At 46.1% G+C, this 13,540-nt stretch overlaps 1 pseudogene; it reads right to left on the bottom strand.

The window, feature by feature from the left end:
• Window positions 1-202: 202 nt before the first annotated feature.
• Window positions 203-1,308, bottom strand: LOC148123740 (uncharacterized protein C14orf119 homolog; annotated as a pseudogene).
• Between the last annotated feature and the right edge of the window lie 12,232 nt (window positions 1,309-13,540).

The following is a 13,540-nucleotide window of genomic DNA, read 5'->3' as shown; positions in this document are numbered from 1 at the left end:
GCTTGTGCTTATTACAGCTAATTATTTTGTAAAAGCATTACAAGGTTTCTGTTCTTTTTGAATTGTGTTTGATTTGTCGGAAAAGGGCGTGGGTCAGAACACATAGGGTTCTCCTGCTTGAGTAGGGAGTTGGACTAGAAGACCACCAAGGTCCCTTCCAGCTCTATTCTGATGGATTGATTGAATTCCCCAGCCCGCCTGCTTTTAAAGTTGAAGCAAGCCAAGATAATTAATCATACATTCCAGGAAGATAACGGGGAGAGTCCATGGGAAGAATGCCAACAAAGATAAACCTCTTTCAAAGGAAACACTAAACTTTGACTCCAGCAATTCTGACTACGCAGTTACAAACTTATATACATAGCTCCCAGCTGCAAGCCACGAGGAGTATCATGGTAATCTCCTCCTGAGTAGACCTCACTTTTCCCTGTTCTTCTCCTCCGTGTGCGACCTTGGATGGATAGGGGATCGGCCTGGATCCTCTTCTGATTGGTCAGCCGGCCTCTGCCCTTCCCCAGCCTCCTCCACCACCTCTGGAGCCACACTCCCACTCCCTGTTGGTTGTTCCTCCTCTTCCTCAGAGTCAGTCTCCACCAGGGGCACGACATTGGGAGGCAAGGAAGGAAGAAGGCAGGGAAGAAAGGAAACAGGGAAGGAGGAAAGAAACAATGAGGGAAGAAGAAAGGAAATGGGGTAGAGGGAGAGAGGAAAGAATAGAAGGAAGGAAGGAAAATATAATTCCCCCCAATTTTCAGCACACAACCCAACATTTAATCCTTTGCATTTACTAAACAATATTTTATTTTCATATTATTCGGGGTTGCACACAGAAAGGCCTTTCGTCAAGCTTTGACAGCAGCTGGTGGAAGACGTCCAGAGAAATCAGTGTCCCCCCCCCCCAAAAAAAAAAATGGAAGGGAGATGGTGGGGGGGATGGAAGGGAGAGAGCCATGGCCTGCCTCAGACTTGTCCGGTGGTGGTCGCCACTTCTCGTTAAAACCATCCAGCCAAATCTGGCATCTCCTCTTCCATCTGCCAGATAATCTTGTTGCTCTCAGCTTCCGACCAGCTATGGAACCACTGGTCCCAGAGACGCATCTGGCACTCGTTGATGGCGGGGGGCTTCCTGGATCCCACCCGGAGTCCCAAAAGGCTCTCCAGCAGGGGAAACAGCTTCCAAGGGATGGCCTTGTCTACCAGGTCTCGGAGGAAGCGTTCCCGTTGGGCGGGAGTTCAGCTGGACAGCCAGTGCAGGAGGCAGCACATCTCTTAGGCCGTCACGGATGACAAGGGCAGTGGCTCAGACATCCTGCAGGGAATGTCAGAGAAACAAGGGGGTGGGTGAGAGGGAATTTCAGCCAGCCCTTGACTTACAACAATATTTCCCCCGCTCCCTCTGTTCCACAATTAGAATATTGTGAAAAGGTTCAATATGCTAGGCTCAAAGTGTCCCACTCTAATCAGCTAATTAAGCCATAACACCTGCAAAGGGTTCCTGAGCCTTTAAATGGTCTCTCAGTCAGGGAATCACAATCATGGGGCAGACTGCTGACCTGACAGTTGTGCAGAAAACCATCATTGACACCCTCGATAAGGAGGGAAAGCCACAAAAGGTAATTGCAAAAGAAGCTGGATGTTCCCAAAGTGCTGTATCAAAGCACATTAACAGAAAGTTATGTGGAAGGGAAAAGTGTGGAAGAAAAAGGTGCACAAGCAGCAGGGATGACCGCAGCCTGGAGAGGATTGTCAGGAAAAGGCCATTCAAAAGTGTTGGGGATTTTCACAAGGAGTGGAGTGAGGCTGGAGTCAGTGCATCAAGAGCCAGCACACACAGACAGATCCTGGACATGGGCTTCAAATGTCGTATTCCTCTTGTCAAGCCGCTCCTGAACAACAAACAAAGTCAGAAGCGTCTTACCTGGGCTAAAGAAAAACAGAACTGGTCTGTTGCTCAGTGGTCCAAAGTCCTCTTTTCTGATGAGAGCAACTTTTGCATCTCATTTGGAAACCAAGGACCCAGAGTCTGGAGGAAGAATGGAGAGGCACATACTGCAAGATGCTTGAAGTCCAGTGTGAAGTTTCCACGGTCTGTTGATTTGGGGAGCCATGGCATCTGCTGGTGTTGGTCCACTGTGCTTCATTAAATCCAAGGTCAATGCAGCCGTCTACCAGGAGATTTTGGAGCACTTCATGCTTCCTTCCAAATACGAATACATACAAGGTATGAAAAAGACATTAAGATGGCTGGGTTTTATAAGGAATTGACTGAATACCAATTTATATTTGTCCCTTGTAACTCTAATACTTGCTTTGTTTTGAGTTCACCCTTTTCGCTTACAATTTCATCATATCTAATTATGTGTTCCTTTTTAAATAACCATGGATATGAAAAGGCTTCTAAAGTTGATAACCAGACTGGTATTTTCAAATAATGATAGTCTGTTATCTTTTCCCATACTGTTAATGAAGCATCTTTAATATAATGTCTCCTAAAATATCCATGTGCCTTACACTTTATACCATAAAAATGCATGCCAACCCAATTGTAAATCATGTCCTTACGTTAGTAATCTGGCATTTTTCAATACAATCCATTCCTTCATCCACATCAATATTGTTGCCTGATAATATAGTTCCCAATTGGGTAATCCAAAACCCCCTCTATTGCATCCTGCAATAGTTTTATCTTAATTTTTGTCTTTCTCCCCTGCCAAATAAATTTCAGCATCATTTTATTTAAATCTTCAAAGTATTTTTTTTTCAATCTTATTGGAATCATCTGGAATAAGTATAATATTTTTGGCAATATATTCATTTTTAATTGTCACAATTCTACCTATTAAAGATAGTTGTAAGTTCTTCCATTTTTCCAAGTCCATCGCAATCTGTTGTAATAATCTCTCATAATTATCTTTAGTGTTCCACATCTAGCTGTCATTTGTATCCATAAATATTTCATTTTTTTTGTAATTTGAATATTTAATTTGTCCATTAATCTTTTCTTTTGTTTTTTCTGTCATGTTTTTTGCCAAGATTTTTGTTTTTTTGTTTTTATTTATTTTCAATCCTGCTACTTCACCAAACTCCTCTATTTTTCTAATCAATTTAGGGCCTGTTTCCAATGGTTCTTCCAATATAAAGACCAAATCATCTGCAAAAGCTTGTAATTTATACTCTTCCTTTTTTATTTTCATTCCCTTTATTTCTTCATTTTTCCTAATATTTCTATTCAAAATGTTCAAAGTCAGTACAAACAATAGTGGGGATAGCGGACAGCCTCGTCTGGTTCCTTTTTGAATGTTAAAATTTTCTGTCAGTTCTCCATTTTTCATTACTCTTGCTGTTTGCTTGTTATATATCGCCTTTAATGCTTCAGTGAACCTATCTCTTCAACACATTCTTCAGTTCAGTCTTTGTAAACAGCAATGGTTCATGCCCCACATTTCCTAGTCATATCACAACTAACTGTAATGACCTACTATATATTGACTTTACAGAAGATAATGTAGAAAAGGCACTACGTAACCTAAAACCATCCCTATCTGTTGGCCCTGATGGATTATGTGCATACTTCTTAAAAAAGCTCTCCTCTGCCATAGCGGAACCCCTAAGCATTATATATGAGATATCGTTCAGAACCAGCTTCTTACCAAACCTATGGTCCTTAGCTACGGTCATCCCTATCTTCAAAAAAGGTGACCCCGGCCTGGTTGAAAACTACAGACCAATCTCACTGTGTTGTGTCACATGCAAAGTCATGGAATCAATCATTAACCAACTCATCACTCTGCACTTTGAGTCAAACAACCTACTCTCCAAAAAACAATTTGGTTTCAGGAAAAAATTGTCCTGCAATCTTCAACTCCTACACTGCAAAAACATATGGACTACTCTACTTGACCAGGGTAAAGCTATAGACACAACTTCCATAGACTTCTGCAAAGCCTTTGATTCAGTGGTACATGACAAACTACTACTATAACTAAACTCTTATGGCATTTCTGGATCCCTTCATAAGTGGATTACTGTGTTCCTGTCAAACAGGCAACGAATAGTAAAAATAGGGAGCACTATATCAAACTCGGCTCCAGTTAACAGCGGTGTCCCCTAAGGCAGCGTTCTAGGACCCACCCTCTTTATACTCTATATAAATGACCTTTGCGATCACCTTATAAGCAAGTGCATCCTCTTCACGGAGGACGAAAAACTATTCAACACCACCGACAATGCTACTGTCCTTCAAAGTGACCTTGATTATGTGTCAGAATGGTCAAACATCTGGCAACTCCAAATCTTGACCAACAAACGCTCTGTCCTACACATTGGTAAAAAAATCAGTACACCAAATACAAACTAGGGGGATATGACCTCATTGACAATCCTCACTTTGTCAAGGACCTTGGAGTTCTCATATCAAATGACCTAAGTGCCAGAGCTCACTGTAACAGCATTGCCAAAAAGGCATTAAGAGTTGTAAATCTAATCTTACAAAGCTTCTCCTCTGGAAATATCGAATTGCTAACTAGAGAATACAAAACTTTTGCCAGACCAATACTCGAATACAGCTCATCAGTCTGGAATCCACACTGCATATTGGACATTAATACAATCGAGCGAGTCCAGAAGTATTTCACAAGAAGAGTACTACACTCGCAACAGAATACCTTATATCACCAGGCTTGTGATTTGGGGCTTGGACAACCTTGAACTACGCCACCTATGGTTAGACTTAAGCATAGCACACAAAATAATCTGCTACAATGTCCTACCAGTCAATGACTACTTCAGCTTCAACTGCAACAATACAAGAGCACACAACAGATACAAACTCAATGTAAACCGCTTCAAACTCGATTGTAGAAAGTATGACTTCAGCAACAGAGTGCCTGGAATGCACTACCTGACTCTGTTGTTACATCCTCTAACCCCCACTCCTTTAACCTCAAACAATCCACTATTGACCTCACCCCATTCCTAAGAGGTCTGTAAGGGGCGTGCATAAGTGCACCATCATGCCTACCGTCCCTGTCCTATTGTCCCCATTTATTTGCACCTATTTCCTGTATTCTTACTCATGTTTATACTTATACCTCTTATTTTGTAAGCGATTGACAAACCAAATAAATAAATTAAAAAAAAGATCTCCAAAACCCATCACCTCCAGTTGCATCAACATAAATTGCCAATTCACATTATCAAATGCTTTCTGTGCATCTAAGAACACTAATGCCATTTGTTTCTCTGAGTAGGTTTCACAGTATTCCAGAGTATTCAATATTATCCTTATATTATTTTTATTTGTCTCCTGGGTAGAAATTGGGTGTTGGTTCTTACCTGACATGCCATTTCTCTTCGAGCTGCGAGGATCATCCAGAGAGTGGGAGGTGCTTCAGTCCGTGTTGATTGTAGGCTGAGCTTAATTACTGAGGAACGCCTCCTTCCATCACGTGGCTCCATTACGGAGTTCCCAGTTTATGCGAAGTCGAGAGGAAAGAGAAATCCGCACTCTTCATCTTACTAGACTTAAGGATTCATTGGTCAAACAAGACCTCCACCAGACGGGAAGGATAAGGGTGACAGGGCTGATGATCCTCGCAGCTCGAAGAGAAATGGCGTGTCAGGTAAGAACCAACGCCCATTCTCCTTTGAGCTGCTCGGATCACCCAGAGAGTGGGACATACCAAAGCTTGGCTGACTTACGGGAGGGACCCTGTCTGGCTCGGGAGCCTCTCTGGGTCCTTGAGGACCCAATGTAGAACATGTCTGCCAAACGAGGCCTTCGCTGAGGCAAATATGTTGATCTTGGAATGCCTAATGAAGGGAGACGGAGGAGTCCAGGTGGGAGCCCGGCAATTATCAGTGATTGGGGCCTGAGTGGCCCAAGTTACCGAGGTATCCGCATCTCTGGTGGGATGCGCTGTATTCCACTGGTACTGGCAAAGCCTGTGACAAGTGAAATCTGGAGATAGTAGCTCTGATCCAGGGGCCGATGGTTGGAGGGGACACTTTGTGGCCCAATGTCTTGGGTTGAAAGGAATAGGGATTCAGACCTCATGAAGGGGCTGGGTGCGCGTACTGTAGATGCAAAGGGCACGCAAAGTGTCTCTGCGTGAGGGTTTGGGGTGAGGTTTGGAGAATGAACTCCCTGCCTTGTGGAAGGCTGAGTTGACTCTGGGCAATAAGGTAGAGTCGGGCCGGAGAACCACCCGGATCGCGCGAGGAAGATGCAGAGGTCCTTTTCACCGACGATGCTGCAATCTCTGAGATCTCGACGAGCCGATGCAATGGCCACCAGAAACACAACCCTGAATGTTAAGAACTGGAGGGTGGATTCCCTGAGAGGCTCAAAGAGGTGCTCAGTGAGGGACACAAGGGCCCTATTAAGATCCCAGGCAGGGTGTCAGTGAAAGGTTGGAGGACACAAGTTAGTGGATTCTCTGAGGGATGCCTTAAGACAAGGGCTGACCTGGGATATGTGACACCGCTTGCCAAATTATTCCAGGTGACATCATGGGTTCAGTTAGTTGAGGGCCGTCTGGAAGCCAAGATGGTATCAATAACCTGATCAGGGAACTTCTCATTTTTTGGGGCGGTTCTGCTCAATCTCTAGACGGCCAGCTAGAGCCAGTGGGATCCGGATGCAGAAGGGACCCCTGAAAAAGGGAGATCCCCCTTCGGGGGGATTTTCAGGGAGGCTACTGATAGGTTGTGGAGGACTGCCAATCATGGGCGCCTGGGCCAGGAGGGGGCCACCAGAGACAGTTCTGCGTTCTTGTGGATCAGCTTCTGTATGACTCTGGGAAACTAGGGCTAGAGGGGAATGCGCATAGGGGCCCTGGGAGCCAGGGGCAACGTAGGGCGTCGAATTCTCAGCCCCATGGGAGGGGAACCTCAACGAAAATCGGGGGTGTGTGTTGAAGGGGATGTGAAGAGATCCACAATTGGTAGGCCGAAGATTGTGGTCGCCCCTAGAACAGAGACGGGAGGAGGCACCGTTCGGATTGGTCCACCATGGCCCTGCTCAACCAATCCGCCTGGGTGTTTGACATTCCTGAGATGGCTCTGCTTTAAGGGGGAGGATATTGCGCTCCGCCCAGTGGCAGAGGCGCTTGGCTTCTCTCATTAAACGAGTGGCCTGGGTGCCCCCTTGTCTGTAGAAATGAGCTTTGGCGGTGACGCTGTCGGTGAGGACACAATGCCCGTGTACCTGAGGGAGGAAGCTGCGCAGGGCCAGGTGTATGGCGTGGAGTTCCACCCAATTTATATTGCATACCCGTTCTGTCTCCGACTATCTGCCCTGTGCCGAAGAATGGGAATCTTGCATGATACTACTACACCAGCGGCGCCCTTTGAACGAGTGGGTAGAGCGCTCCATTCGGACAGGCTGGCGTCTGTGGCGAGGGAGAACCGCTGGAGCTCCTTGAAGTAGTGGCCCCTGTTGATGGCGGGGTTGGACCACCAGAGGAGAGACGTAAGGCCCCTTGAGCGTGGATTTTTGAATTACTTCTGCCGGACGTTTGAAAAGGGAGCACGAACCACTGTGGGGGTCTGGTGAGAAAACGGGCCCAGGGAACAATAGAAATGCTTGAGACCAGCTTACCCAATAATTTAGACAATTCTAATAGTGTTGCCTTTTGATCGCCGGATATGTTTGACGGATCCCTGTATGCTAAGGAATCTCTCCGAGAACTTTTTTTTTCCCCTTTAACCGAATGAATTACGGACCCGAAGAGGGTTATCCAGTTAGATGGCGACAGTTGGCTCTTGCCAGATTACGAGGGGCCCATGGTCTTGGAGGGCAGGGAGAGAGCTCTGGGGTCCCTCTCTGCTCGACGTCTGAGGGGGGGCAGGATGAGGATGTCATCGAGGAAACGGTGGAGACGTACGGAGAGGTTCCTAAGGGGAGCCGCTAGAGCCGCAAGGACCTTAGTAAGGTTCAGGGGGCCGATATCAACCCAAAGGGAGGTCCACATATTGAGAGTGGTGAAGGTTGTAACAGAACCTTCAGAATTTGGATGGGAGTGCCGGTAGGGGATGGGTAGAAACGCTTCTGGAAGAACAATAGAAGAGAGCTGGTCCCCTTGCCTGGTACCCAATAGGATGGACTGCGAGGTGTACATCTTAAACCTGCGGGAAGCAGGAAAGGATTAAGTCGTTTTAGGTCTAGGATTGCTCTCCATCCACCTGAGAGAGTGGGGACCACAAAGAGGTGGGAGCAAAAAACGCCACCCTCGTTGAGAGGGTGGGACGGGTTGGATAGCCTGTATGTTGGGGTGTGTGTTTCCGAGCCAAGGCGTCGGAAGCAGGCTTCCACTGATCCCCTGAGGGGTCTCTTATGGGTGCCACCCCTTCTGTTCCTGTCGCCTGAATCGGCTCGATCCTTTGGGATGGCCAAAAGTAGGGCGGGGTCGGGTACCTGGGTGGGGAGAGAGGCTGATAGAAGAGTCGGGGAACCCTCTCCGACATGGCTGGGGGGCTCTGGGCTCTGGCCTCCACAAGAGAGGGAAGGAATTTTTTTTTTTTTGCTTCGGGACTCAACTAGCAGGGGTTCCAGAGCTTAGCCGATAATTTGTCTCCTTTGATGGGAGCAGTAGCCAAGACGTAGGTTTGACATTCGCCTGTCGGTGTTTGAGCCAGGGTAGGTGGGGGGGCTGTGACATGAGAGGTTAGGGCACTACTGGAGAACTTAACTGAATGGTAGGTGGCGACGGCTGAGAATTCTGCCACGGCCGTAAGTTTAGCGATGTCCTGATGAGCCCTTGATGGGATGAGGGGACATGCTGTTATAGTTGACGGATCCATCAGGTCGAGGACCCGGTGAAAGGGGAAGCGGCAGTGGCCGATCTGATGGCCCAAGCGTTGGCTTGGAGAGCCCGGTATCGTAAGGCTAGTTCAGCCCTCTTGTCCTCGGGTTTCAGAGCCTCCAGAGGATCACAGGGGAGGAGGAGGATGCTAAGCCAACAATGGGCTCATCAACCTCGAGGGTATTAGGTGGGTTGGAGGAGTCTGGATTGAGGTTAAAAAACCTCTTGTCCTGGCTGGATGGGGCAGGGGAGGCCCTGGTGGAGGCCAGCTGTTTGAAACCAGGTCAGAGAAGATGGGCGTAGCCGGAATCACTTCGGCTCCCACAACGGGCTGCTTGGAATTGGAATTCTCTGGACCCTCCTCCAAGGAAGGGAGGGCTGAGGGAGACTGTGTGTACAGACCAGAGATGCTATTTTTGGGCCCTAAGGGGAAGCGATTTGAACAGGTGTGGCTTGAACAAGCTCACCAAGGAGGATTGGTCGGGGGTAAGACCCTCATCTTGGGACATCTCCCCCTCCATAGACTCTGTTTCCGACAGGAGTTCACTGTAATGAGTTGGCCCCAATTCGAATTCTTCCTCCTCCCTGAATTGATCTAGTTACCTTCCTCGTCCCCCTGTTCTCTTTCTGGAAGAGGGCTGTCCCTCTGTAAGGTACCTGACTGTGGAAGGATCCGATCCAAGCAGGGACCTGACCGATAGAGACTCGTGTTCGGGAGTCATCGGGAGGAAGCCGTGTCTGGAAATCTGTTGGAGACCTTCTGCAACCCCTGGCGGATAGCCAGCTCCATCCATGACCTCATTTGTTCTTGAATCTCGAATATGTCCGACTCCTCTTGGCGCAGACCAGCGGCCGTAGAAGTAAATGTAGCTTCGGGTGTCCGGCTGGTCGGTGGTCCAGGGCCTGATGCCTCTGGGGAGAGCTGTGCCTGAGGAGGGAAGAGTAAACTGGAAAAAAGTGGGGGGGAGTAGAGGTAGGAGGAGAGGAGGGTGGGAGGGTTGGAGGCACCGAGAGAGACCCCCTGGATTGCCTGAAGAATTCCTTCTCCAAAACCTATGACGCCTTAAGGCAGGGGTGTCCAACCTTTCACCTTCCTGGGCCACATTAGAAGATGAAAATTTGTTTGGGCAGCATATAAAATAACAGTAACGATACCTGATCATCCAAAAAATCATAGAAAACATAGTTAACATATTAAATTTATTTGGAAATGAAGTTAGTGAGATGTTTTTATTATTTATTATTTATTAAAAATTATTTATTTTTTATCACGGTTTTTTTATCACGGTTTATCACGGTTTATTTTCCAGCCAAATTTTGCGGGGTGGGGGGAAGAAAGCTCGCCCACCTCGCGCCTACCTCTCCTCCTGCAAATGGCCCGGCTGGATGAGGCAGGACTGGAAGGCAGAAGCGGCAGCGGCGGGGGCAGCGGCGCGGGGGCAGAAGCAGCAGCAGCGGCAAGGGCAGAAGCAGCTGGCGGCAGAAGCAGCAGCGCAGCGGCAGCGGCGGTGGGGCAGAAGCAGCAGCGGGGCAGAAGCGGCAGGGGCAGAAGCAGCAGCGACGCTGGGGGCAGAAGCGGCGGTGGCAGGGGCAGAAGCAGCAGCGGCAGTGGGGCAGAAGCAGCAGTGACAGTGGGGGCAGAAGCAAGGTGCGTGTGGAGGGGGGCAGCTGGTGGTGGGGGCAGAAGCAGTGGCGGGGCAGAAGTGGCGGGGCAGAAGCGGCGGGGCAGAAGCGGCAGGGGCAGAAGCAGCAGCGACGGCAGTAGGCAGAAGCAGCGGCGGCGTGTGGCAGGGGCAGAAGCAGCAGCATGTGGGGCAGAAGCAGCAGTGACGAAGCGGGGGCAGAAGCGGCGGTGGCGGGCGGAGGCAGAAGCAGCAGTGGCGGCAACAGCAGGAGGTGGCGCCTGACGGTGCCCGCCTTTTCTGTTACTGCTTGGTGTGGCGCCGCCTCGCCCTGCCTCGTGCCTGCCTCTCCTCCTCCTCCTCACTGGCTCTGGCACGAAGGTTGGGGTGGGCACTGGGCCACATTACGAGGCTTAACCTGGGCCGCATGCGGCCTGCTGCCCGCGGGTTGGACAAGCCTGCCTTAAGGCGTCTCATACAGCAATAGTACTTATATCTCTCATTATAGTGCTTTAGAGCTCTCTCTAAGCAGTCCACAGAGTCAGCATATTGCCCCCAACAATCTGGGTCCTCATTCTACCCATCTTGAAAGGATGGGTCAGCCTTGAGCCCAGTGGACTTTGAACTGCCAAGCTGTAGGCAGCTGGCTGCAGAAATAGCTTTGCAGTACTGCACTCTCACCACTGTGCCACAGAGGCTCCTTAGAGGCCTTTGAAGTTTCCTTAGCCTGACTGCGCAAAGGTGAGACTTATATTTGGCCTTCAAGGAAGGGCCTTGGTTGTCATCTGCCACTTTAAGAAGTAAAGGTCATACAGAAGGATAATAGAGGCGGTTGGCTCGCCTAGGGTTCGGCCTGCGGCAAAGGCCAGGTGTCCTTTTAGCTGGTCCGCATCCCCTTGGGAATTTGATGTAAATAATAAATGTTGGACTTCCGGTTGTAAGGCTTTGGCGGTGGCAGGAATCCGCTTCTCTCATGGGTCCCTGCTGCGCTGCGCCGTCAAGGCTACCCCCGATCCAACTGGATTTGGGTTGTCGCTGCCCTGAAGGGCAGCGGAAGACAGAGGAGATCCGGCAGGGGTCTGGGGACATCGCTCCCCCTTCCCCAGCCGGCTAGACTCCTTTTCCTGAGACGGTGGAGCGGCTGTCTCCATGGCAGCCACAAAGGAATCTTCAACTGGATAAGTTTGTGCAGGAGGAAGTCTTAGAAGGAGAAGTTTTCTTGGCTAAACCAATACATTATGTTACTTTAAAACACCCTGGAAACCTGACTTTGGATTGATACATTTGTTTCCAAAAGAATTTGTTACATCGTGCGAAAGTGCTAAGGAAAGTTTCACTCCTCCTTACGGAGAAAGCAAAGGAGCACAGAAAAACTTGCTCTTAAAGGTAAAAATAAGCTCTTTGTTATAAGTGGGAAGGGAGGACTAAAAATTTTTTTAAAACTTTGCTGGAGGAGACGCCTTGAAGATTACAAGACCATTAATTAATGGTAATACGGCTTTTAAAATACATCTGGGATTTTGCCTCTGGAGAAAAAAACTGTAAAGAGAAGAAGAGGAAAAAGTTTTGTTTGTTTGGATTGTTTGATAACTCTGACATTTGGAAACTACTTCAAGATTGAAAGATCTGGGTTGTTTTTTTTAAAAACCTATAATGGTACCATCGGTTGATGAACTGAAAATGGAATATGAAAAATTAAAAGAAAGACAACAAAGTGGCAAGGATTCTTTTTGGGAGCTGCCTTCCATTTTTTAGAAATGGCGGTTTCTACGCACTCAGCAAACACTGGAGGAAGGAGAAGGAGAAGAAGAAGAAGAAAAGGAAGAAGCCATTTTTAATGGACTAAAAAGTTTGACTAAGAAAGAAAATGGGAAGGGAGGAAGGGAAAAGGAGAATTTAAGATTTAATAAAACAACCAAGAAAAAGAAAATAGGGTGAAAAGAAGGTACAATGTTAGAAAGCAATTGAAAAGAGAATTACAACAGAGAGGGAAACTTAAAAAGGGGGAGAGGGGGGGCAAAAAGACCAGATTGGAGAAGAAAGGGAGGGAAAAGAAAAAAAAAAGCCACGGGTTAGGACAAGATTTTTTTTTAAAAGTTTTTTTTAGAGATGGATGATAGATAGTTTATAATTAAAAAAGATTCTGCAAGAGTGCATAAGATAGTATTGTAGTATTTGCATTTGAAACAGTTTATTGGAATATTTAATGAAATATTAATGTTTAATAATGATGGATGTTTATATTTGATTAAATATTAGGAGACTGTGTTAAATGATTAATGCTTAGTTAAAGTTTAATTTGTTAGTGTTTTAATGTTATTATAACTTTAATATTTTATTTTTCTATCCTAAAACAATGTACTTATCAGAATTAGAATTAGAATAGAAATTATATATTTAATTATACTCATAAGTTTATTATTCTTTTATTTTAAGATTTAATATGTAGAATGTACTAAGCAGAATCAGGATGGAAATTATGTATTATTTTAAGCTTTATTTTAAGAGAAGGCGTCATACTTCAAAAGCGATTACAGGGGAAATTTTTTGTTAAAGGGAAGAGATACATAGATGTTTGGTAAAGAACGGACAAAAGATATAAGTATAATGACTTTGAAATAAGATGAAATAAATAAAATATAATTAAGAGAGTGAAAAAGATGGGGAGAAGTTATATAGAAAAAAAAAAATGGTTAATAAGATATGAAGGGTATATAAGGTGGGCATGAATTTGATTTAGGTCTGTCAAAAAGATGTAACCTGGGGCCAAGTCACTTTTCAAAAGAAGTTTTATGTTTTATGTTTAGTGTGTGGATTATTTACGTTTGATTCTAAATTAATAAAATCTTGGAGAAATGAAATTAAAGGAGAGAAATTGGAAAAGATATGTATAAATGATAACTAAGGAGGTTCTTTTTTTTTTTTCTCCAATGTTTTGCTTTAGGTTATATGTATTTTGTGTGTTTATGACTGATTGAGAATTACTGAAACTTTGATAGAAGGAAATATGATTGAATGAAAGTGAAGGGAGAAATAATGAGAAATTTGGAAAAGATATATATGTGTAAATGGAAGTGTGATAATGTGGAACTATGTTTTAAAAAATAATGCTTT

The sequence above is a fragment of the Pseudonaja textilis genome, unplaced genomic scaffold, assembly GCF_049901715.1.
Source record: "Pseudonaja textilis isolate UNSWEBS1 unplaced genomic scaffold, rPseTex1.2 PTEXSCF20, whole genome shotgun sequence".
In the NCBI taxonomy this organism is placed as follows: Eukaryota; Metazoa; Chordata; class Lepidosauria; order Squamata; family Elapidae; genus Pseudonaja; species Pseudonaja textilis.
The sequence above is the reverse complement of the archived record's forward strand: the minus strand, read 5'-3'. Positions and strand labels throughout refer to the sequence as shown.